Below are 27,701 nucleotides of genomic sequence, written 5' to 3'. Positions count from 1 at the left end.
AGGAGCCAAAATTAATTTCCTTGTCAGAAGCAAACTTCTCACTATACTTTTCTCCTTTCTTCCTTGCAATTGATTATTGCATATATGTTGAAATAATTAAGTTTTTAAAATTTTCTCCTATAATACATTAAAACCCAGCTCTCAAAGCGCTGTGGAAGATTATGGCTTTTAGCTACTTTCTAAAATTTAAAAGAGTGAGGGCTAACTTGATCTCAGACAGTTAGCTGCTACAAGGTGAGGGATTGCTGCTGCAAAAGCATTTTTTCTGCCCTTGTAAGAGTGGGTATCTGCAGAATCATCTGGCCCACCGCTTCTTGTCTGGCCCTCTGGTGCCTTGGAGAATAAGTCAATCCCCTCTTCTCTGTGACAGCTCCTCAAGTACTGGAATACTCCACATATCTAGCTCCAGACCTTTTATCATTTTTCTTGCTCTTCATTGCCGCCAACATTTGTAAAAACAACACAGGGTCTGAAAGCAAAATGAAGCACAATTTATTTCTTTTGGAATTTGCTTCTTTTCAACAGTATGTAGTAGGATAGGGGAGTCCAACCTGTATTCCCCAAAAGGTAAGCCTAGCAGATATGTCTTTTATTGAGATATTCAGGTACAAAGTTTAACTGCAGAATGCGTGATCTAGATAACAGACACGTAAAAGCTATCTCAGTCTACAGAAGGATCTCTCCCTCTCCACCCCCATCCCCCCGGCCTCTCTGTGTGTGAAATATTTCAAATGAACTCTTTCTTGTTTTCCAGAGAGTGAAAGGAGAGAAGGGGATATTTTCAGTCTTGCAAGATTCTGTTATGTAGCCTTACAATAAGGTAGAGTTAGTACACCCAATTGTGCTTCTTGTCTGGACATGGGACTATTGGAACAACCATAGTATATGTAGATCTTAAGGTGATTAGCAAACACTCTCATACAGCAGATTACGTAATACTGCAATTAAATAATTAAAAATTACAACAATAATAATAGCACAAGGGCTAATCAATAAAGTAAACTAAACTAATAATAACAATTAGTAAATTATTATTTTAAATAATATTAAATTTACTAAGTATCTCTTAGTTGGCTTCCAATTAAAGCAAGGGTGTCTCAGAGGATTATTACCCTCTCTCTGTAATTTGAGAATTGTTGATGTTGAAACACCTGAAACCTGCAAGGCAAATTTCATGCCATATTTCTGCCTCTCCCAATCAGGTTTAGGAAATACATTCTAGATCATCTTGCTCATCCATGGCCAACTCATGGATGAGTATTGTCTCTCTAAAATCAATCACTAACACAAACTGAGGTCTCCCAGACTCAGAAAAGAGACAATTGGGCTAAAACTTAAAACTACAATCAAATGACCAATCCTTCTTTGTCCTAGAAAAACCATACCTTCTTCTGATTGTCGTATTCACAATTCACCCTACATCTTCTGCTTGTTACCCAAGGCAGATAAAAGCCTTGCCTTATCCCAGTGCCACTACCACAAGCAACTTTCTACCTGGACAGATTTCTTCTTCTCCTTCTAATATATCTTCAGGTGGCCTAGGAATCTGTTGAATGCCAGTCCTACTAGCTAACCCTGCTACTATATAACCTGGCATTCCAACTTTATCCCTGTTAGCCATCCTACTTATCACCACAAAACACAGCTGCATGCAGATATCCAGACAACTTCATCAAAAAGTGTCTGACCATTACTCAGCCCAATATAGCACAACCAACACAAGCCGTAAAAAGAATAACAATGCCATACATCAAAAAAATCTCAGAAACCAAATTCAGAAACCAAACTCAGAAGTCCAAAAATTCTAGTGAATTTTTAAATTTAATTTAATTAAAGAAAATTTTAGCCTGGCACTCTGACAAATTAGCCATCAATAGACATAAACAATATCTACATACTGTGCAAAAATGACAATTAACAAGCCAAAAAAGGAACAAAAAGATCAAATCACCTCCCCATCAGCAATCAACATTCAGAGGAACATAGATTAAGTTCATGTTTAACACCAGACCAACAATCAAGAAGTAAACAATATTCTAATCAAGAAACTCCCAAACAAGCTAACAATAAATAGCCCAACCAAAGAAACAACCAAAGAAGCCCAACCAAAGAAACAAAACTACCCCCACAAACACTGCAGGGCAAGCCACTAGAATAGGGATTCCCAACCCCCTTTGGAAATTGGACCGTGCAAGCAGCAGGAAAGTGCAAAAGCTCTATTTGTGCATGTGTGGAATTAAGTTGTGCGTGCAAAATCATCTCCTCTGCCCCCCCCCGCCCCCATGACCAGTCCTCAGAGTCAGAAAAGTTGGGAACCACTGCACTAAAGTATAAACTGAGAACAAATCCCTAACAGTTAGTAACAAATTACTAACACTGTTTGCAAGAAAACAGCCAAGCTCAGAGAACACCAAGTACTCCACCATCCCACACACACAAGCACAAAACACAATAAACTAAAACTACATCCAGTCTCTATTATACACTATCTGGTATACCCTTGCATCATCCAGGGGAACCATTTGCTTTTGTTTCTTGTCTGTCAAACTGATCGCCCAGTTTTGCCTACTTCCTGGTAAATCCGATTTCACTCTGTAGGCAATAACATGCAGCTTTGTTGATAGACATTTTCTCTATCCATCCAAGAGTGATATATCCACAAAACTGCTAATTCTACTGGCCAGTTCTGATAATCTCTGAATCAGGCCTTGAGCCACTGTGGGAGCCATCCCAGCTTGTATTTGCCTGTTCTCTTAATGACATCACTGTTTCTTAGAACCTTATTGAAAAGAAAACATGCCTAGTTTCTACCCATTTTTATTGATTTTAAATAATAAATGCAGAGAAAAATGAACTATTCCTTATGTACCTTTAACAACCATCCCAGTTTTATTGCTGGATATAGTTTATATTGATTTCAGTGCAATTCAATTATGTCAGAGTTCTTTTTAATCTCTCATTCTTTTGTATTCCCAAAAGTTATTTAAGTTTCTTTGGGCCAGATTAACTCAGTTGGACCAGATTAAATAATGTAAAGAACTGAAATGAAATCATAATTGTGGGAATGGAGTAAGACAGTATGGAACAGTTTATTCTCTGACATTATCATTGTGCATGTACATGGTTGCTTTGGCAGCCAAAGCAGAAATGACCTGATAAAGATACAACTCTTACACCAAATTGAAGGGGACAGTCCTGCAGTAGATCAATTGAAGCATTTTAGGTCACCAGCATTTGTCCTTCATGTGATTGTGACATAAAAAGTTTGCATAAGAGATACTGTTTTGTATTATGATGGAAAGTACCACTCCCAGGCTTCAGCTTTCTTCACTAGTGGGCTATACCAAAATGGAATTTTAACTGTGTAAGTAGGCCACCTTAAAGCCAAGGCAAGGAAGCTACGGGATTGACCCATAAATAAGAACTATGTGATAAGACTGGGTGAGTTCCATGTTAGCCCTATTCCCCCTCATATATCATGTGTAAACAATGAATGTTTACAGGAAATAATTTTTTTATCAATGGGATCCTAGATTCTAGTTTTTTTAAGTTCTTATTCATATTAGAAATGTCTATAACAAAAGACAGTAGAATAAGCATGTTAGTTCTGCTTTTTTAAACAACTTTAACAAAAACAAGTTCTTTTTTAAACAACTTTCATATTCCTTTACTTATTTCAGTTACTTGCTTTCATTGTTTGCACTTCCTGCCATTTGCTTTCAACAGCTTCTTTTTCTGTTATCATATTAATGAATATAAAAGTCAACATAATTTTCAGATGATTATTTAGGGAGAAAACTAATCCTACTTTCAGATTGTACAGTATTGTACTCTACTCTACTCTACTCTACTCTACTCTACTCTACTCTACCCTACCCTACCCTACCCTACTCTATTCTACTCTACTTACTCTAAGTTGTTATTTCATTAACAGGGTGTAGCACATCAGAAGAATTCATACATCATCTTGCTTTAGGTCATTTATCTCTGATAATCATTCTTGAAGTGGTTTACCAACATGAAATATTGAAACCAAATCAGAAGATAAGTGTCAAAGGATTATGTAAAGATCTGCCATAATTGCAATAACTGGCTTAAATATTCTCATTTACACACAAGGGCACATAATTTGGTGCTTGAAACTGAAGGGCAACTTTTCTCTGAAGATATATTAGTTTATAGCAATAGCAATTAGACTTATATACAGCTTCACAGTGCTTTACAGCCGTCTCTAAGTGATTTACAGAGTCAGCATATTGCCCCCAACAATCTGGGTCCCCATTTTATCGACCTTGGAAGGATGGAAGGCTGAATCAACCTTGAGCATGGTGAGATTCAATCTGCCAAACTGCTAGCAGCCAGTGATCAGCAGAAGTAGTCTACAGTACTACACTCTAACCACTGTGCTGTGGTGGCACTGTGCCACTACAGCTCATTTTAGTCCATTTGGGGGTTCATCTATAACCAGACAACAATAATTTGATAGGGATGGGTCTATGACAATTTGCCACGGACAACTCACCATAACCAACTTGCCATAGGACAACTCATTGTAGGTCTTATTAATTAAAGAGTTACACTAATACCAAAGAAATGGTGGAAGAGAATCGTTAAAGAAAGGATACAAAAGGAGGAACAGAATGAAACATAAATGATAAAAATTAAAATATTTTTAAATTTTAATTTACATGATTAAATTGAATTGTTAAATTGTCCCACGGCAATGTCCATGGTGAGTTGGCTGTGATGAGTTGCACCATTTGAAGTGGGCACTACTTTGTTTGCCTTCACTTCTTCCTCCTGATTTTAAATTTCAGGTTTGTAATTAGGATGTCAAAGAAGATTTTCCAATCTATTTGGCTCATAGAAAGATCATTAAGGTCATATACTATATATATATATATGTATGTATGTATGTATGTATGTATGTATGTATGTATGTATTTGTTTTCTGAGGTTTTCGCGGGTGTTTGTATGTAGGTCTTTGGTTATTCGGGTTTTCTCCCGCGTAAAATTGGAGGTGTCTTGGCAATGTTTCGACGAAGTCTCATTCGTCATCTTCAGGCTGGTGTTTTCGGCTTCGTGCTTCTAGGAGCAATGACCTGATATATATATATATTTGTTTATGTGAGTTTTCACGGGTATGTATGTGTGTATAGTTAATATTTCGGGTTTCTTCCCGTGTAATTGTGGATATATCCCTAAAAGGGTAGAAGCGACGTTTCGGCAGAATCCCATCTGCCATCATCAGGCTTATGCCAGTAGTCATTTTGCACTAACTGACGTTGGAATTTCAAATCTGGTGCTGGTATTCTGGGATGGCTCCACCTTTTCATTCTGATTGGTTGGGAGTCCCAGTATGTGTTTATTGGCTTGGCTTCGGGTGTAAAACCCGATATATGTTTTAAACATTAATTACATTTATGTTAAATAGCAGAAAGGAATATATATTTCACTCCAAAACAAAACCCCAACCAAAGAGTCTTGTTTGCAAGCAGGCCTCACTAAAACCATTGAGAGTAAACTCCTGATTTATAAAATTAAAGTTTTAAAAATAAGTTATAGTATTAAACTACATATTTGATACATTGAACCAATTGAATACTTTTATGATTAATTAGTGTAAGCAGGAAAAATTGCTACCCCAAATCTTTACCTTGCTTTTGACTTAAAGAGAACATTATTTTCTCACCTTACGATGAAAAAAAATTAATATGGAGAAAGGTTATAAGGAAAGCTTGTATTATCTTTATTTGTGGAATATTTTTTGTAAATATAAAAACATTTTCTCCTTATAGGAGAAGGAAGTTTATCATAAATCAGGAAGGATAAAATAGAGAAGGACCAAATTAACCCTTCTGAACTTCCTTCCACATTGCTGTGTTATTTCAGCTGCTGCTATTCTTTACAGGCTGCTTTGAGTAATCCTTGCTAAAATATATTCCTGATATTCTACCATCTGAAATGTTTGGGTGAATATGAGACATGCTTTCCACCCCAATATTAATATGAGAATTATTTGTAAAATGGTCTTTATAAGCTCTCAAATAATAATTTAACAGTATACCTAGCTGGAAGTTTCTATATTTTATATATTTATTCCCAACCCCATCCCCCGTCTTGTGATTCCTTTAGATTTGCTTTCCATATTAATACAATTTCCAGGCACTAAATCAAAAACAGCAAATTCCATTCCATGTCAATATCTAAATCCAGAGTACCACAGATCCAATTAATCCATATCCTCCAATAGTCTCTATAATTTGTTGCCTACTGCCTTTTCAGTAACCTTTCCAGAGGTGGAAATTAGAAATATGCCAGCAGTTGCCTAGTAACATTGGATCCAGAACTAGATTTTGAGGAATAAGCAGCCAACACCTGTTTCAAGGCAACCAGAACTCTTCCTCCTTTACATAAGTACTGATTATTACCTGAATCCACTTTCCCATCTCATTCCTCATTCTGGAAGTAACACCACAGAGAACTGTGTCAGCTTTCTGAGATGGACTATTGTATCTTAAATGGTTCCAACTCTCTGAAATCAAGTCCATTGGCACAAGTAACTGATCAGTCGCTGACAAAGTTTGATGGTAAAAAAAAATCAAGTATCCATTCACATCTCCTCTCTTCTAAGACCAAGACTGTTATGGAGTCATGAATTTCCAAACTGTGTCCATTCCCAGAGTTAGGATGTTAAAATTGCTTAGAATCAAGAGCCTAGTTAAATCCATTGCAATCTTGCAATGAGATAAAGTAGCAATGGAAGGACTCTTTTAGGAGGATAATATATAGCAGTAGTTCCAGTTTTTCTTCCGGACTAACCTCACATATAAGACTCTCTGTGGGTAAAGCTCCTCAAAACAATCAAGAACAAAACTGCCAAAGTCATGGGTTGATGTAAAATACGAAACCCATTAGCCAAATCTCATGAGAAGGATTTCCCCCTTTTCCTTCCAGATGGCCTGGGTAGTCTTACAAGATTAAGACTAGTTGGTTAGCTTGAAAGTATAATGACTCATAAACTAAAACAGTGAAACCCTTCTGCTCCAGCAAATAGTGTGTACAGTAGTTTTCATATGTGGCTATTGTTAACTGCTACATGTTTTTTAGAATGAGATATGAACTGAACCAAGACATTTCCTTAATGAAAATATAGAATGATACTTGGGCCTACAAAGCCCAACATTCTGCCCAAAACCAGAATGATCCTTGACCTAGACCAATCTTATTTTAAAAACATACAGAAATTAAATATTTCTTTCTGTCTTAATTTGCTCTTACTTAAAACAAGTGCACAAACTGTATAACAGTTTTGTAACTACTTGTTCTGCTGTCCAAAGCTCAACTAATGTCCAAGGTTCACTTGTGAAATCCAATATTCTGATTTGATATTGTTTGCTGTAGAGGTAAATCGTGGTCATTTTGATCTAATATAACATTATGCCTTATGGACAAAAAAGGATTGGACTGATTTTTCACCAAGATAATGAATTAAATGTAAATAACAACTTTATGATTATAAAGAATTTGAAATTGTATGCATTAGAATTACATAAATTTAATTATTACCTTTATAATATATGCTAGAAAATATATTTTATATACATATATAACACTGTATGTACATCCATACATGAAAACAGATGTTTGAACTCAAACTGTAAGTAGTAACACAGAAATGACTCAAGAAACTTTCAAAACAAATAAACATGCACATTTATGTTAACAGAAATCATAATGAATTGCAGTTAATAATAACAATTGTTCTTGAACATGTAAGAATGAATCTTTTTTTATAAGCACTGAACAAAAAAATAACACTTTTACACTCCTACATTAAACAAAACCAAGCTTGATAACATATGAATATAGTAAGAAATATTGTTTTGGTTATTGTTCAGATCCAGAGTTCAGATAATTCTTTAGCTATGGGATGGAATTCCACTGGAACACTTCAGAATAAAGAAAATAAAAGATTCCTCTAAGCAAACATAAAAACAGAGAAACAATAGAATCTGATCAAAGTTTATTTCATATAGCATTTTGTTTCCAAGTAACAAAAAAAGGCCTCTGAATTAGTCTGTCCTGTAGAAAATATGTATGGAACAATGCACTGTTATTACTTTGTCTTGAAGGACAATTTATGTGTTCTCTCTCTCTCTCTCTCTCTCTCTCTCTCTCACACACACACACACACACACACACACACAGAGAGAGAGAGAGAGAGAGAGAGAGAGAGAGAGAGAGAGAGAGAGAGAGAGAGAGAGAGAGAGAGATTGTTATACAAGAAATACAAAAACATTCAAATTTAACAACCTTAAGTACCTTATTTTGGTCACCATACTACAGAAAGGATGTTGAAATGTTGGAAAAAGTTCAGAGAAGAGCAACTAAGATGATCAAAGGCCTGGAGATTAAAACATGAAGGATCTGGGTTGGCTAATCTAAAGAAAAGAAGAATAAGACATAAGACAAGCTGGGCTGGCGTAACCCCCCCCCTTAGATATTTTTAATTGTAAATGGATTTTAGTCAGGAGGTTTTAAATTTTGGGCCAAAATCTGTTTAATTCTTTTAAAATTTTAAAATTTGTATTGGGATGTTTTTTATTCTAGGCTGTGCACCGCCCTGAGTCCAGCAGGAGAATGGCGGTATAAAAATTTAATAAAATAAAATAAATAAATAAATAATAGCAGTATTCCAGTATTTGAGGGACTGCCGCAAAGAAGAAGGGGTGAAATTATTCTTGAAAGCACCAGAGGGCAAGACAAGAAACAATGGTTGGAAACTAATCAAAGAGAGAAGCAACCTGGAATTAAGGAGAAATTTCTTAACAGTGACGACTAGTGGAACAGCTTGCCTTCAGAAATCATAGTTACTCTATTACTTGAGGTTTTTAACAAGAAATTACAGTCACTTATCTGAAATGGTATAGGTTTTCCTGCTTGAGCAGGGGCCTCCAAGTTCCATTCCAACTCTTATTCTATTCTATATGTGTATGTGTCTATGTGTAGTATATGATGCATTCACAGCATTATACTAATTGCTTCTGAAATCTTGAGTACATAGTCCTTCAAGACAAAATTGTGTGTGCGTGTGCATCTGCATGTATCAATTGATATTGTGTAGAGCCTCTTCACTTCCATTGTTGGTCTTTCAGAAGATAGGAAAGAACATCACTTACTTTATTTCCAGGCTCTGGAATGCAGTCTGAAGTAGACCCTGAAAATACCTCTCTGTCTTAGAAAGTCTATTAAAGTAATTGCTTTACTTTTGGTACTTCATTTTAATATTCATATTAATCTGTTTTTAACTTCTTGTATTCTGTTTTTATTTTTAATTTTTGTTAAATTTTTGTTAGCTGACTTGAGTACTTACCAGATATGGGATAGAAAAATAATTTTAAAATTGCATATTAGACCCAGTTTAAGTTATAGGCATAGTAAAAACAATGAGACTTAATTTTGTCATGAGTAATATAATTCCCATTGAATTTGTTTGTAGAAAGCTGGCAAAGAGAATTGGAAATCATGGAATCACATTTTAATGATCCACTGTTGTTGCAGTGGTTAGAATGCAGTACTGCAGGCTAATCTGTCTACAACCGGGAGTTCGATCCCGATTGGTTCAAGATTGACTCAGACTTCCATCCTTCCAAGGTTGGTAAAATGAGGACCCAAATTATGTGATGAGAGAGATGATGAGTAATGATGAGAGTGATGTAAGCAGTGTGGGTAGTATATAAATCTGAATGCTATTGCTAATGGGCTGACTTTGGATGCATCATTGGATGACTTGGATGAATCATAATATCTCAAATGGGCTACCAAGTTGCCCTATGATATATTGTTTCGCCTATTTGAATGTTACACACAGGAAAGTATTAGTTCTATATCACATTATTAAGATGTGTATTGTATATAGTAAAATATTACAGAAAAACAGTATTGATCACATCTGAATATCTGAATATATTTGGATTTGAATATCTGAATATATTTGGATTTGAATATCTGAATATATTTGGATTTGAGTTTAAGCTTTAAAAGACAAGTACTAACAATTTTAATGTTAGGCTAACAACTGGAGCTCTTTTGATATTGGTATTCTAAAGATGAAATTTGTTTTTACTACATAAAATGGATCAAGACAGTAATTCTGTGATTTTTTTTTTTTTTGCTTTTTTGTATAAAGAATATATGAAAGATTTTTGGATGACAAGAATAAATATCATTTCCTCTTACCACCAATAGTTTTTAAAAAGGAAGATATTTTGCTCATTTTTATACGACAAATGTATTTACTACATCTACATTGATGCAATATGAAAAAGCAATCATTACAGGTCTATATCAGGCCATGTAATACAAATAAGTTTCTTGTTAGGAGAAGTGATAAATCTCGTGCAAACTATTTGCAAAACTTTCTTCTCCTAACTGGATAATGTGCTGCATTCTTTAACAAACTACCTTATTTCTGACATGCAGGTGTTTTGAAAATAATGTAATTAAGAGAATGAATCCTATTTAGAAAACTAGGCAAGTAGCCAACAGCATCTTTGACAAGATGTCTTTCACATTGCTCAAGAAATATCACACATAGTTGATTTATTTAAATGATACCCCATGAGGTAAAATAATTAGACCAAGCTGTCTTTTTCATTTAATTTGTAAAAATTGGGGACTAAGCCTGTTTTGTTATTTTTGTTCTGGTAAAGTGATAATAAGGAGCTTTTCACAATGAACTCAGACTTCTGTTTGGATTTTACAAAGGAGAAAGTGAGGTCATTCACATGAGCCTGTAAACCAAAGCCTACTTGGTAAATCTGACAGTTTATCAAATCTCAGCTGGGAATGTTAACTGCTTCTAAAAGTAGTCTAACAACTGTACATTTTGCAAAAGAACCATAATTAAGGAATGCCAGTGAAAGGCCATCTGACCTCAATTGAACTGATTAGAGCTATTCAAGAAAAACAGGATCTAAATTCCAAATAGTTTTTTTTCATACCTGCATGAAGCCTTTTTTTTCCCATCTACCATCTGTCTTTCATTTGAGACATGTTGCCACATGCTATTGGAAAGCAATCTCATGGGAAGGAAGCCACAGTGGTGATTTATAATCTCAACCTACGTTTGTTAATTAAAACTAATAGAAGCAGTATGTAGATCTATTGTTCCATATTTCCTTGCTTGCCTCCTTAGAATACTAAGTGAAAGCAGCCTTTAGGCAGAATGCCGTATAAGATTAGCTTTCGTCAATCAAGAGCCCTTCAGATGTATTGAACTTCAGCTGCCACAATACTTAATTGATTTGAAATTGGTTTACCACATAATGAAATGGGTGTTCTGAAAATTCAGGATCCAGCTTTTTCTATCACACCTTTGCATTGGATGGAATGTACAGTTTATCCAGAAACATTCACAGTATCAAAGGAAAGCAAATGAATCATAAGCTGTTGTCCCTTTTGTAGAGCAGAGCTTATAAGGTGCCCTTGATTTTTGTCATTTTGCTGAAAGCAATATATCAGATTTTAAAAGACTTTGTTCCTTCTACTTAATATTTAGTGAAAAAAATAATAGTAAAATACCAAGCAAATTAAACTCAGAAAAAGAGAAATAGTGAGAAAATAAAAAGGAAGAAAGGAAAAGAATAAAAGAAACATTTTTAAAAAATGATTTCCAATTCTATAAACTGCAACTACATTGCAACTACAAACAAATTTAGTAGTCCTTCATCCCATATAAGATTATATGCAAATATATTTTCCCTCTATAACCCATCCCTTAATTGAGTGCAAATCCATAAATAATTAACATTTCAGTTCTGATGTCAGTAAAAAATCCATAAAGGGTTCCTGGAACTTTATAAAAATATGTCTTATTTTAATTTTGGCCAAACAAACCAACTTTAAACTCCTTACTTTTTCTTCTAACAGTTCTGTTCTTTTATTCATTCAGATGCTGTAGGATTCAATCTCTCTTCATGTAAATCCAGTAAGGAGTCATAATCTTAGTTATTCTCTTAGCTTTGCATTTATATTTCTATTTTAAGTGTCATCTCTGCTTTCTAATCCTTATTTTTTATTTTCCATTATTTCAACAATTTCTTAGTGTTAATAATAATTTTATTATAATCTTATTATTCATAATAAGGTTATTATGACTAGGGGGCTAGAAGCTAAAACATATGAAGAATGGTTACACGAATTGGGTATGTCCAGTCTAGTGAAAAAAAGGACTAGGGGAGACATGACAGCAGTGTTCAATATTTGAGGGGCTGCTACAAAACTAGGACCAGAAGGCAAGACAAGAAACAATGGATGGAAACTAATCAAGGAGAGAAGAAGCAATCTAGAACTAAGGATAAATTTCCTAACAGTGAGAACAATTAACTAGGGGAATGGCTTATCTTCAGAAGTTTTGGGTGCCCCATCACTGGAGGCTTTTAAGAAGAAACTGGACAACCACTTGTCTGAAATGGTATAGGGCCTCCTGCTTGAGCAGGGGGTTGGACTAGATGACCTCCAAGGTACATTCCAACTCTGTTATTCTGTGTTATTATATTCTTTATATTCTAATATTTTTGCATTAGATGAGGGTTGTTTCAGCTCTTTATCCTGTAATTCTTTCATTGTATTCTCTTTTATCTGTCATATCTTCTTTAAAATCTTTTGGAAATAATCTGTCCATAGAAGCAGGCCTCATTGCTGATATTATAGCTGCTATTTTCTGACACCATTCATAAAATATCTCAAGTATTTCAATGTCATATGATTTTCTGTCATTTTGTCCCAGTGCTGACCAAAAATAAAAGGCAAGTCTTTCTTTTTCTTTTTCTCTTTTTCCTTTTTCTTCCTGGAATCTTTAGTCCCCTCTAGTGACTAGTTTCTGAAATCAAAGTCTTGAATTTCTGTTATGATTTAAGGTAGACTTAACAGTTTATTTGCCATGAAGGTGCTATTTATTTATATAATTATTTCCAAAATCTAGCAGCAAAAGTCCTATATTCCAATATTGTCTGGTATGTTAATTTACACCTTTTTTTTGAATGAAAGTCTTATTTATTTTGCTCTTTATTTCCAATTCTATAAATTCTTAAGCTTACAGTTGATTTTTCTTATATTCTGTAATGAAGGCATATTCATCAGATGGCTCTGTAAACTTGCCATTTTGAAGACAGTCTTGAGGTAGATAAATAATTAATTTATGAAGGTGATTAGAAAATGAGTTTTAATGAACCCGGTGTTCTCATAAAAGCTCCACCGTGGTTGAGAGCTTGATGGCTTTTCTTTGTCTCCCAGCTTTCAAACCTGTGGGAAACAGCTGTTCTGTCTCTTGGTGTTGAGCAGTTGTCTAGACCAGGGGTCTCCAACCTTGGCAACTTTAAGACTTGTGGATTTCAACTCCCAGAATTCCTCAGCCAACTTTGCTGGGAGTTGAAGTCCACAAGTCTTAAAGTTGCCAAGGTTGGAGACCCCTGGTCTAGAGCACAAGTGAATGATATCCCATCTTCTCCTTTTCTAACTTCTTGGTCATTGGGTTGTGGTCATGATGTTGTCATACTTGTTTGGATGGATGTTAGCTAGCCCTTCCTTATCCAGAGTCAGCATCTTTTGCCTTCTTATTTGAGTACTGATTATTGCCACATCTTCCTATCTCCCAGCTTACATTTCATGCTCAAAGACAAAATAAAACTGGATTTACAATAGGTGGTGAATAATGGTGACATTAGAGGGCTCAATTGAATTGAAACCCAGCATATCTAAACTACATGGTTTATTTCATTAAATTCTTATGGCACTCTCTACCATATCAGTGACTCTGGGAGGCTTACAGGTTATAAAACAGTAGAACATAATTTTTAAAAAATTAAATATTAAAACTATGCTGATTAAAATTTAAAAAAACTGGTTGAGAAGTGAAGTGAGAAGTGAAAAAAGAGGAAACATGCAACTTAATTTTCACCTATTTGCTCAACCTTTCTAACAAATTATTTGTCAGACCTGTCCCAGCTTGAGCATTTAGGAAAGAAAAACGTTTGACTCCATTTGTAGAGAAAAGATATTGCTTTTACTAAAGATAAGTTGTTACAGTGTAAGTGAAGATCTGAATATTCTCATGTAAACCCCTTGATTTTCCCCTGTCCCAGGTCCTTCCACCCCCTTGATCATCTGGTCCAATAGTATTCAAAATTATATGATTAGGCAACTGTCCCAACAGTTGGCGCCTTTTCGGTGCATGTTTGCATTCCATTCTCATGCTTATGTCCTTGGATCTCTCATCTGTTGTTTTGGATTGGTACCTCTGGTTCCTATCATCCCCTTCTTGGTGTTTCATCCCCATTTTCCCTTCTTCCTTTTTATGGATGGATGCTATCAATGCAAAGCAAGGGTGGATGGCAGGTTTGATACCATTGCTTTTAACCACACAAAATTATTAATAAAACACTCATACATTATTTATTGCAAAGAATAATATTTGGGGCACAAAATTACAATGAAATTCTCAATTCCAGACACTACTTTGGGTTAATCTTAAAAAATGCATATCCATACTTTGTATGGTCATTTGAAATCTACAGCAATACTGATCTTTTTAGAAGATTTTTTAGCACTTGAATGTACACACTTGGGTGTTCAATTTTTTTACTAGTATAAGAAACAGTAAAAAATCCCATATTTAACTCTGCTGAAAATTAAATATAAAAGTTGGCAAACAATGGATAAAATAAAGACCCTCTTAGAAAATACATTGTTAAAAGTTGTGTTCCTCTTTTGCAGCAAAAATAATTAAGGTATACTATAATGTTATTATAATAAGCAGCACCAACATTAATGCTATACATTACTACTACTACATTAGTACTATAAGCAGAATTGTACGTTACTACTATAAGAAGAACTGCCTGAAAGAAACTTTATGTAAAAGACTGCTTAGTAATTTCCACAGTGTTTTGTTGTAGTCAACTCATTGTGGAATAGCTGAGGACAGTCATTTGAAGATTTGCTCCTGAGACTATTTATCAGAGAATGGTTCAAACAAAAACAACAAAATCAACAAAATTGGAAACAAAATCTATTGAGATACATTTTTCACCATAGATCAATTAATTCTTTTTTCTCCATTACTTATATAAAGTAGGACTATGTTTTTCACAGTTTTCCTTTAGTATGGGTTGGCAACGTCCTAGGTAGCATGTTTGGTTTCTATTGGCAAGTCACTGTAAACACATTTCTCTTGCTTAGTAAGTCAAAAGTATAACAGAGGCTCTTGAATTGCAAATGTTTATACTGTTATATTACGAGATGCTAGGCAACACCCTTATATACTCGGTTAGAGCTTTTTAAAAGATTTAGACAGCATAAAGCACAATGTATGCCCTTTGGTGAACAACACTGAATTTGTGTTGCCATAAAAACATTGGATCGGGCTAGAGACCCATTTTGTATCATAGGATTCACAAATCCATCCACAAAGCCCAAAAGCAAGACATGAGATACCTTTTTTTGAAACATAGCTCAAGCTGTGCAGGCTTAGAATCAATATCATCCACTTGTTCATTTGCATACATACTTATTTCCTTGTTTAAACTTTTACCTAGTTTCTTATTAGATATGGTATGTCAAAGCAGATTATAATAGGGATTCTCCTTTGGAATTATGTATTATGAATATAATTACATTTTAAATATTTCTAAAAATATTATTTGTTTCTTTAGCCAAGTAAGGAAGCAGATAAAGGAGTATTGTAAATAATTAAAATATGAATAAATGATTGCTGAGCGTCTACTAAATATCATTAATCATATGATACACCCAAAGAGCAACAAAAGATTGTTTCCTTTTTCCAAAAGCTGACTTGTTTACAATTCTCCATAGTTTATCTTTTGATGAAAGAGAAGTAATATATTCTTCTCCCTGTCAGAGAAATGCAGCTAGAAACCTTATTCTTGGTGCAGAACTTTTTTTTTTTGGGATGCTGTAAGTGAATTTAAAATAATTTGTATTCTTTCTTTAAAAAAATGCAGAAATGAAACTAATAGAATTTGTTTTCACTTCATGGAAAGGTCATGGGCAGGAACCCCCAAAAACTCATACTCACCAGTAGTTAAGGCTGTATCATAACACAAGGCTGTATTTTCTGCTATTAACAAACACGTTGATTATTTCTTCTTAAAATATACATAAGGAAAAGAAAAAAAATTAAAAAGGAAGAAATGTCACTTGCTTGGTCCTTCTTTTAATAGTAATTTCCTATATCACCAAGTAAATGATAATATCTTTGCTTTCTACAGAAATAAAAAGTCATGGGTGAAAGTAATTTATACTCTTACGCTGCATACTTAGAGTACTTGCAATATACATATGAGGCTGATTTTGAAGACGACTTGGTCAGTTAGGGGTAATATGTAATGCAGCAGCCAGAGTACTGGCAGGTAGATCCAACCATTACAAAATAACATTATTTGGTTGTTGCCAGTTGGCTGCCAGATCCATTTCAAAATTTTGTTTTTTAACTGATAAGTTCTATACATTTCTATACATCAGGCACCACCTGATTCACAATGGTATGGTTAATATCACAGTTACAAGATCTGATATTCTTGAATACTACTCAGAATCATGAGATTGAGAATAAATGAATGGATGAATGGATGTATTTATTTATTTATAATTAAATTTATATACTGCCCTACTCCCGAAGGACTCAGGGCGGTGAACAGCCAGAAAATAAAATATACATAATACAAATGTTAAAAACCAATTAAAATACATTAAATACTTTGGCCAGATTTAAACACCCCAATTATTAAAACCAATTTAAAACAATTAAAAAGGGAGGTTAGGCCAGACCAGCCTGCTGGAATAAGAATGTTTTGAGGGCGCGGCGGAAAGTGCGCAGATCCGGGATCCTCCATATCTCCGGGGGGAGCTCGTTCCAGATGGCAGTTGCCCCCACAGAGAAGGCTCTCCCCCTGGGGGCTGCCAGTTGACATTGTTTGACCGACGACACTCTGAGAAGACCCTCTCTATGGGAGCATACTGGTCGGTGAGAGGCTATTGGTGGCAGAAAGCGGTCTTGTAGGTACCCCGGTCCTAAGCCATGGACCGCTCTAAAGGTGGTAACCAAAACCTTGAAGTGCACCCGGAAGACCACTGGGAGCCAGTGCAGCTCGTGCAGGAGGGGAGTCACATGGGAGTGCCACATCGCTCCCATAACCACCCACGCGGCCGCATTCTGGACCAGTTGGAACATCCGGGTGCTCCATGTAGAGAGCATTACAGTAGTCCAGGCGGGAAGTGACAAGGGCATGAGTGACCGTGCATAATCAGTCCCAATCCAGAAAGGGACGCAACTGGCGGATCAGGCGAACCTGATAAAAAGTCCTCCCTGATCTGTCCCCGTACCCACACACACACGAACACAGCCAGTCAAGGGTTAAGGAAACACTTTGGAACGCATCCAGGTCTTATCTTCCACTTGGCAGCGATAGACACACCGTCTGCCAAGTGACTTTATTTTCAAAGTAAAAACAGAAAGATAAATACTCAAGAGTCCAAATGTCCGACACTTTAAATCTTTCTCTCAGCAGTTCCGGACGAGGCTTTAGTAACTATCTAAGGTTTGCTTTGTTCGTCACAAGGATCCTTTGACCACTGCCCTCTATTATATAGTCTCTGGGGTGTGGTCCAGTGACTCAGTTCTAATCCCTAGCACGCCTCCTAAGCTGCTGCAAACGTTTATCACGCCTTCGGAGGCGTGCGTCCAGGAATGATGTTTCTTCATCACTCTGATTCGAATCAGCTGTCTCTTCTCCCTCGGCCGGCACTTGAGACAATGCCAGAGGGGAGGGGCCTGGAGAGGGAGGCCTGGCTGACTCCTCTTCCTCATGCTCGGAGCTTTCTTCCTCCGATGGGACAGGCTCAGAGGGCGGGGCCACAACACTCCCGGCCACAGCCATCAAATGCTCTTCTAAAGACAGCTGTGAGTCCAGGAGGACACCCAAGTTGCGAGCCCTCTCCGTGGGGGCCAACGACTTGCCCCCAATAGTCAGTGATGGCACCAACTGACTATATCGGGATGTTGGAAACCACAGCCACTCAGTCTTGGATGGGTTGAGCCTGAGTCTTTTTCTCCCAATCCAGATCCGTACAGCCTCCAGGCACCGGGACATCACTTCAAGGGCATCATTGGGGTGGCCCAGGGTGGAGATGTACAGCTGAGTGTCATCAGCGTATTGATGATACTTCACCCCGAAACCACAGATGATCTCACCCAGCGGCTTCACATAAATGTTGAACAGAAGGGGCGAGAGGACTGACCCTGTGGCACCCCACATACAAGGGGCCTTGGGGTCAACCTCTGCCCCCCTGTCAACACAGACTGTGACCGGTCGGAGAAAAAGGAGGAGAACCACTGCAACATGGTTCCCCCCCACCCCTAACTCCTCCAACCGGTGCAGCATGATACCATAATCGATGGTATGTATGATAATTTTTAGTAGAAAACAATCTTTCTTTAATTTATATTTCAGTGTTGCTGCTATAAAAATTTTATATTATCCTTATTTTAGATATAGTAAGTTATTGAAATAAGTTACTGAAAGCAAATTATTATTTTTTATTATTGATTGTAATCCAACAATTTTCTTGCTCCTATGAGATCTAGATGAGCAATTACACTGAGAAGAGCTTTGGTGCTTCTGTTAGACATGAATAAAAGCTTCTTTTAGCACTTTCACCAGTTATTTGGAGGAATCAGGAGAGACTTCGTGTGCATATTCCTATTTACTACCAGAAATATTGTATAAGCAAAGAGGTCAAGGAAACGAGAAGTAACAGTTCTACATTATTTTTAGAAAGAAGGGGAGGTTTTGTTGGATGATTCCATAAGTCATTTTAAAGTTTTGCATAGCCTTGGAATTTAATAAGAAAGAAAAAGGGTGGCTATGTCAACATTCTAATGAGAGTTCATTAGTAAAGTAGCATGAGAAAGTGATATGAGTCTGGCTCCCAGCTTCAGCTGGTGTTATCAGTGTTCTCATTTGCAAGATCTCCAAAATAAACTGAAGTTAGGAACAAGCAAAAGTACAAACATACATACCAGAACATAATGAAAAAGCAATTTATCAAGTTAATATTTTTTTCAGCAACTGATAGTGCATGCTTGTTTTGAAATAAACTGTCTGATAAAGAGAATTGTATAATTTAAAGTCATCATTAGAATTGCATTTTTTGGGGAAACTTCAATACGACAGTTAGGTCAATAGCATCCCTAAGGAATATGCCAGTATTATAGGAGTTAGGGAAGTCAACTTTAAAGAAAACTTATTTTTGCTTTAGTGAAATACATACTCTTAAAGAAATGTGATAGAGAAGGTAAATTATGCTTTAGGGTAAAGCCATTATAATAATTTACAAGTTAGTAATCAGAATCTGTTAATACTTGTAGAAGTAAGATACCTAGATGCTATTTGATAGAAACAGAGATTTGCCTATGCAATTCAAATTATTGTTCAAGAAGAAATTTATAGAATTTTTAATTTATTCATTTCTCCACCACAATCTTAAGCTCCATTTGACAAGTCATTCTTTAAAATATTATGCTATCAAGAAATCACTGAATTTAAAATGTGTTAATTGTAACATTTGATCCTTGATGCTTTTCAGAAATAATATATTTCTCTTCCTGTAGTATTATTGATAAACCTGGTTCTCATTCAAGACTTGATTCAATAGCCTTTTAACACAGAACTGAATGCTAAATCATAAACTTTACCAATTTTCCCAAATAGTCATAGTTATATAGTATTATCTACTTCATAGATAATGAAGCCCCGGTTCTGATCCGCGCCAAAATGGTGAACTGTCTCTCCTGGACTTTTAAATGTACCATCATTGAATCCTTAGCCTGACTCTATTTCCCCAAGCGAACTTGCAGGAATGTATTCACTGGCTGAGCTCTTTGCCTTGCGAGACTCCCCCCTCTCGCAAGCCTGGCCTTCCATGTTATCGAAGGCCTACCTCGATGAAGGGCTTTGGAACCCAGAGAGGTGGCATGTCACGAAGAGGGGGTTGAGGGGTTTTTTAGATAAAGTTTTAGCAAATGTCTTAAGGGGTTCCGGGGGGGAGGGTTGGATCAGAAGTAAGGCCGTGGGTATGGGGGATAACCCACTAAGGGGACGGCCAGGTAAGGCTGTGGAGCACGGCATGGGGGGTGGGGGGCCCGGGGTCAAGAGGGGGGATAAAGTTCATCCAGATAAGGTTTTTACCATCAGTACCGTGGGTGGGAGGGGTAGATATGGCGGGAGCAGGGGGCCATATCATGTTAGGGGAGCGCGCGCCCGCTGTCTTCGAGCGGTGGCGCGCTCCGGCCCCCAAAGCTCCACTCGTTTTCCAGGTGGCGCAGATCCTCAGGGCCCTGGCCTCCGTCTGATGTTATGCAATGCCAGGTCTGTAGTAAATAAAGCCCCCCTCATTTGTGATCTTGTTCAGGAGGGGGGAGCGGACCTGGCAGGTATTACGAAAACCTGGTTGGGCCAAGAGGGGGGGGTCCCTCTTGTTGAAATGTGCCCACCAGGTTTCCGCACATTCCATCAGCTGAGGTTGCAGGGTAGGGGCGGGGGGGTAGCGGTTATTATTAATGAAGGTCTGAGACCGAGGGAGGCCACTGTTCCTCAGACGGCCGGCTGTGAATCCCTCCTTGTGAAATGGGGCCACGGGGTTCAGATGGGTTTGCTGATCACATACCTGGCTCCCTGCCATGTGGCAGCAGCCCTGCCCGAGCTACTCAGTGTCATCGCCACGGTGGTGGTTGAGACCCCTAGGCTTATGGTCATGGGGGATTTCAACTTGCCGTCTGTTGGTGAGGCATCAGAGGTGGCTCGGGAGTTCATGGCTTCCATGACAGCCATGGACCTGACCCAGTTAATTCATGGCCCTACCCACACGGGGGGAAACACGCTGGATCTGGTTTTTGTCTCTGGACAGTGGTTGAGTGATCTCGAGATAGGGGATATAGTCACCGAGCCCTTGTCATGGTCTGATCACTCTCTCCTTCGTCTCGACCTTCGAACCGCTACACCCCGCCGCAGGGAGGCGGAGCCGGTAAGATGGTTCCGCCCCAGGCGCCTGATGGAACCGGATAGGTTCCAGATGGAGCTTGGGCCATTCCCTGAGGCTCTGGCACACGCCTCGACTGGAGACCTAGTGGCCGCCTGGGATAGGGCGGCCGCTGGAGCTCTGGATCGGGTTGTGCCTTTGCGGCCTCTGACCCGGCGCCGATCTCATTTAGCTCCTTGGTTCACTGAGGAGCTGAGGGAGTTGAAGCGCCGGAAAAGACGCCTAGAGAGTAGTTGGAGGGCCAGTCTTTCTGAATCTGACCGGACACTGGTAAGAGCTCATATTAGGAATTACCTAGTGGCGATAAAAGCAGCGAAATGTAGCTATTTTGCTGCTCTTATTGCGTCATCACATAATCGCCCAGCCGCCCTGTTTAGGGTGACCCGCTCCCTGCTCCACCAGGAAGCGCGGGAGGACCCCTTGGAGGGTAGAGCCAAGGATTTTGTTCAGTATCTGTATGACAAAATCGCTCAGATTCGGGAAGATCTGGACTCCGACTGGATAGTCTCAGGGGGCAGGTCTTGAGAATGTTATCTGGGATGAGTTTGATCCTGTGACCCCTGAGGACGTGGACAGGATTCTGGGTAGACTGAACGCGACCACTTGTTTATTGGACCCGTGTCCCTCCTGGTTAGTGCTGGCTTCTCGGGAGGTGACACGAGGCTGGTTCCAGGGGATTATAAATGCTTTGCTGGGTGAGGGTGTCTTTCCTGCCGCCTTGAAAGAGGCGGTGGTGAGGCCTCTCCTCAAGAAGCCTTCCCTGGACCCGGCAATGTTGGTAAATTATCGTCCGGTCTCCAACCTTCGTTTTGTGGCAAAGGTTGTTGAGAGTGTGGTTGCGCAACAGCTTCCCCAGCACCTGGATGAAACGACGTATCTGGATCCGTTCCAGTCGGGCTTCAGGCCCGGGTACAGCACGGAAACGGCATTGGTCGCGTTGGTTGATGATCTCTGGAGGGCTCGGGACAGGGGATGCTCCTCTGTCCTGGTCCTGTTAGATCTCTCAGCGGCTTTTGATACCATCGACCATGGTATTATGCTGCACCGGTTGGAAGAGTTAGGGGTGGGAGGCACCGTGTTGCGGTGGTTCTCCTCCTTTCTCTCTGACCGGTCGCAGTCCGTGTTGACAGGGGGACAGAGGTCGACCCCGAGGCCCCTCATATGTGGGGTGCCGCAAGGGTCGGTCCTCTCACTCTCCTGTTCAACATTTATGTGAAGCTGCTGGGCGAGATCATCCGTGGTTTCGGGGTGGAGTACCATCAGTACGCTGATGACACCCAGCTGTACATCTCCACCCCGGATCACCCCAACGATGCCCTTGAAGTGATGTCCCGGTGCCTGGAGGCCGTACGGATCTGGATGGGGAGGAACAGGCTCAGGCTCAACCCATCCAAGACCGAGTGGCTGTGGTTTCCGACGTCCCGATATAGCCAGTTGACGCCATCACTGACTATTGGGGGCGAATCATTGGCCCCCACGGAGAGGGCTCGCAACTTGGGCGTCCTCCTGGATTCACGGCTGTCTTTAGAAGAGCACTTGACAGCCGTGACCGGGAGGATTTTTATCAGGTCCGCCTGATTCGCCAGTTGCGTCCCTTTCTGGATCGGGACTCGTTACGCACGGTCACTCATGCCCTCGTCACCTCCCGCCTGGACTATTGTAATGCTCTCTACATGGGGCTCCCCTTGAGGAGCACCCGGAGGCTCCAACTGGCGCAGAGTGCAGCCGCGCGGGTGGTAATGGGAGCGACATGGCGCTCCCATGTAACACCTCTCCTGCGCGAGCTGCACTGGCTCCCGGTGGTCTTCCGGGTGCGCTTCAAGGTTTTGGTTACCACCTTTAAAGCGCTCCATGGCTTAGGGCCTGGTTATTTACGGGACCGCCTACTACCACCAATAGCCTCCCACCGGCCAGTACGCTCTCATAGAGAGGGACTCCTCTGGGTGCCGTCAGCCAAACAGTGTCGACTGGCGGCCCCTAGGGGGAGAGCCTTCTCTGTGGGGGCACCTACCATCTGGAATGAGCTCCCCCCGGAGATACGGAGGATCCCGGATCTGCGTTCCTTCCGCCGTGCTGTGAAGACCTTTTTATTCCATCAAGCGGGCTTGGCCTGATCTCTTCCCTTTTTAAAATATGTAAATTTTAATCTGTTTTTAAATTATTGGGGTATTTTAATTTGTCTGGGCCAAAAAGTTTAATTTGATTTTATCGGGTTTTTAAATTTTGTGTATTTATGTATTTTATTGTTGGCTGTTCACCGCCCTGAGTCCTTCGGGAGTAGGGCGGTATACAAATCAAATAAAACCTAAAACCTAAAACCATATTCTGCATGAAATTCTAAAACTCCTAAATTCATGATATTTTTGTAATAATCCAGACTTCTAGGGATGCTCGTTTCAGAGTTTTTTAACTTGGGAATACACTATCTGCCTTCTAGAGCTTATCATTTTTGTTGTGCATTCAATTAGCAACTGCAGCTGATGTCTCAAACTTGAGTATATTGGAGTAAAATGTTTTAAAAACTAAATAAACCAGAAACCAGAAAATCTGGAATCTATGTACAGGAACTATTTTCTTTTTCTACATGTGATTTAATAGCATAGGCAGCAATAAGTAGGAAAGGTTGTAAAAATTTATCAAGATATTTGGGAGCCTTTATAACTGGCTATTTATAGTATACTTCATAATTGAGATATTGAACTACATCAGCATTCTATTGGCATAGAAAGTTGAAGAAACACATATTTAATCTTTTGGACTTAAATGAGGAATTGCTTTTTTTCTTCTGAACCAAGTCTGTTTGTGGATCCATCTTTTCTCAGAATACAAGATTCTTACTATTACTTTTACAAATTAGGATTTGGTCACTCACTGTCCTCAATAACCAACTTTACATTTCAGCTAAGCCTAATCAGCCAAGTACTATGTTTGATATTCTTTATTTGCTGAACTGCCAGTTGTATTTTTTAAAAACGACTATATTAAAAATACCATAACATTTCACATGCAAAAGCAGGAACGACTTCTTAATTTTATAACCACTGTGGTTACATATAACTTTGTGGTACCAAACAACTGCCCACATTTTCATGAACGATAGAAGATTTAGATTTAAGCCATATTGAAATGATATTTCAAAATAAACATGCACAAGACTGCAGCATTATTACTGAACTATGAATTTAGAAATCAATGCTGCATTTAAATTATGTTCCATGTAAAACTAGCTGCAAAGAAACAGTTTTTAAATAATTTATTGGGATAGGAAGATTCCAAAGGTATAAATAACTTATATGAAGAGTTATTTATTTTACTTATTATGCTTTAAATTTGTTTTTCATATATGTTATTGGTCACCAAGAATCACAAGGACTACGCAGCATACAATTGTAGATAAATAAATATTTTATTTATCATTATGTATAATGATATGGGAAACAACACATTATACAATTTTATTATTGTATTTCTGCATTCTGGTACTTTTTATTATTTTTTATTTTATTTTCCATTTATTTATTATCATTATTTTTCTTAGATTTATAAAGCCAATGTTGTAAAACAATGTTTGCGTTACTTAGCTACATGATGATTATAAGGGGACATGTTCTCATATAATGGCATTGATTAAATAGGAAAATTCAGCAGAAACCATGCACTGAACAGTATTTACTCCCCAAAATCTGACACTATTCCTGAGGTATCATTTTTCCCTAGTACTGCAATCACAGTACTTGGCAACCTTAGTTTGTGAATCTCTCATCTGAACAAATGTGAATTATAAGAGCATGTGTTTGATCTCACACCTGTATTTTATTCACTAATGGAAACAGCTGAGAAAGTGAAATATTACTTTTCATAAATGTTATTGGGAAGGAAGTTGTTTTGGCTCAAACAATATAATCATTAATTCTGGAACATTTAACACAGAGCTGGTTTGAACATGTCAGCAGTTCCAAATGACCTTGTAACTGTGATATCTAAATACAGTTTGAAACATATGGTATCTATCACCATTGAAATGTCAACAGAAAGTTTCCATTAGTGTCAGTCCTGGAGATAGGGTTAGGACAACCTCACAGCAATGATTTAAATAGAAATGTGTGTGTGTTTTATAAGGTATTTGAGCCAAGTTTTTATTTACTTAGAATTGTTACAAATTCATTCCAAATATACTTTTCTCCATTAATAAATACAGTAACTATAGAGGCATAAAATGTAAAATTGCAAAGAAAAGAGAAAGAATATTTGGTAGAAGAATGGCGAGTTTGATTTCTCAGGTTCATTTTGTTCCATTACGAACAAGAATCTTTTTCTCACCCACCCTCTCCAATTTGGACTCCTGAGAAAATGTTAATTATGTTTCTAAAAGGTGAAACAGGAGACTCAGTTTGAATACCAATGTTTGTGGCTTCTCTAAATGCCCATAGCAGAAAAGAATGGACAACAAAATCCAACAGATGCCATATGGACCACTGCTCTAATCAAATTTAACACAGCCCTAAGGCCAGATGCAAACAAAAAATCTAATAAAACCAGTATTACATTTCTATACATATGTATAACAAAAAAGTAAGTGTAATAGGATCTAAAAGATACTAAAATAAACCCAAATAAAATACTATTATAAGAAGTTAGAACCCTAATTAATGATGTGGCATATCCTACAAATGGTAGCCTAAAACTGGGTGACTTGAAAGGTTATTTTTGAGTCCTTGTCCAAAAGAAGTATTTAATAGAAATCCCACTCCCCATCTGCAAATTTCTTCTAGGCAGGATGTATAAAGGTCTGTTTATACTGTTCCCTTTATTTAGGAAACAGCATAATAGCAAATGGTTTAGTGTTTCTATTGAACTATCATCATATGGACATAGCCAAAATTGCAGAGGAGAACCTTTAAAACATCCAGAAAGCATGAAGGGCAAAGTAGCCAACCTGACTAAAGTAAAGAGCCTTAAAAAATTCAAAATTGGAAGAGTTGATAAATAGGAGTTGATAAATAGTTGATAAATATCCAAATTCATTACTTAAGGGTGCTAGTGTTATTAACATTAGCAAGCTCAAACTTTTCATAAGTCTCTCCCTGCCCCCTTCATCAAACTAGGTTTTTATCTATAATGAAATTGTGATTATTTCAAAGTAAATGTGTATGTGTGTTACATTAGGAAAGAAATGATTTTCTTCCTTTGATTATGTTAATATCTATGGTGTGAAACTTCCTGAGATACAAAAAACAAATGGCCTTTTGTTGTGTTTATTCAGAAACAATCCTTTAAATTATAAAATGGAAGAAGGACAAAGTTTGTTGTTTGTTTCATGACCGAAGTAATGCAACATGGTCATTATCTAAACTATTAACTACCATAGGTTTAGATCCAGGTTTAGATGAATATAAAATCTGCTACATTCTATCCCTCAAACCTGCCTCTGAAATTTATATTATTAGGTGCAAAAGAGAAGGGTCACTAGTCTAAGTAACGACCTTTTTTTTTTCATTTAAAGCTAAACATTCTAAGATTGAAAAGAGAGGGGGGGAGGAAAGGATACAAAAATCCTGGGGAAGAATCATCAGCATTTCTGCCAATGTCATGTTTCAGATATCCCTGACCCTTTTCCTGTAGCTGCTTTAAACACACAATCTTACTGCCTCTGAAATATAAATTAAAATTAAAATCTCAGTGATGTTCACACAATAGAGAAATGTACAAAATGTAAACAATTATTTGTACTGCAAATGTGACTTGAGCAAAAGCCATTTTACACCTTGAGGACAAATACCAGGACTAAGGCACAGTTAAACCCAGTGATTTTTGTGCCAAGCTATTTGTTGGACTGTGTCCCAACTTTAAACATGATAGACTTTAAAAAGTGAAGTGGCTTGCAGATTGAATGTGTTTATAACTACAGGCATCCCTCCCTACGTTGGCAGTCATCCATAACTTGCCTTGAGTCTCTCAAGATTTTCAAAAGTTCACAAAGGCTCTTGCTACAGCTACTTGGTCAGAGGTGCTCAAAGTTCTCCTGATTCATTTATGGTTTACTAGCTCCCACCTCTTGCTCCAAAATGTGATAAGAGCTTCTATGATGCATGTCAAAGCCTGAGGAAATGAGAAACAAGATTTTCCTGCTGCATACCTGACTGGTGAAGAGGAAGGTGGGAGACACTTTCCCCATTTTACCCCTGCAACATAGCATAAATGTGGAATTTATGATTCTTCAGTTCTTGTCACTGTGGCCAATTCAGTCGTGTTGATTACTGTGCCCTCTTATCTTAACATGCTATTATGTTCCCTTTAGTGCCAATAGCATAGTAAATTTTTTACTATTTATTTGTCCTTTTTTGAGTGCCTTGTTTCTTATCTTTCAGTATATCACTATATATAAATATCTCATTTCAATTGGAGAAAAGGTTTGAGTGTACTTTTGATAAAACAGTGTCATGTGACTCAATTTGCAAATAAAAATCAAGAGAAAAAAAACCATTACATTTCTTTGTACCTTTGCCTTTTAAACTTTTATTTACAATTTATGTGAAGTACTCTTTAAGACAAGCACTAGATCGCAGTGTAATAATAAGTGT

At 37.9% G+C, this 27,701-nt stretch overlaps 1 long non-coding RNA gene across 3 annotated transcripts in view; it reads left to right on the top strand.

Moving 5' to 3' along the window:
- The first annotated feature begins 3,313 nt into the window (after positions 1 to 3,313).
- Positions 3,314 to 27,701, top strand: part of LOC148112627 (uncharacterized) — a 71,792-nt gene continuing 47,404 nt past the window's right edge. For all 3 annotated transcript variants that reach the window (XR_015729142.1, XR_015729141.1, XR_015729143.1), the window contains exons 1-3: positions 3,314 to 3,441; positions 6,286 to 6,417; positions 9,507 to 9,657. This is a non-coding gene — a long non-coding RNA (uncharacterized LOC148112627). The remainder of the gene's footprint in view (positions 3,442 to 6,285; positions 6,418 to 9,506; positions 9,658 to 27,701) is intronic.

The sequence above is a fragment of the Pantherophis guttatus genome, chromosome 8 (genome assembly GCF_059756535.1).
Source record: "Pantherophis guttatus breed Tessera chromosome 8, ASM5975653v1, whole genome shotgun sequence".
Classification (NCBI taxonomy): domain Eukaryota; kingdom Metazoa; phylum Chordata; class Lepidosauria; order Squamata; family Colubridae; genus Pantherophis; species Pantherophis guttatus.
The sequence above is the reverse complement of the archived record's forward strand: the minus strand, read 5'-3'. Positions and strand labels throughout refer to the sequence as shown.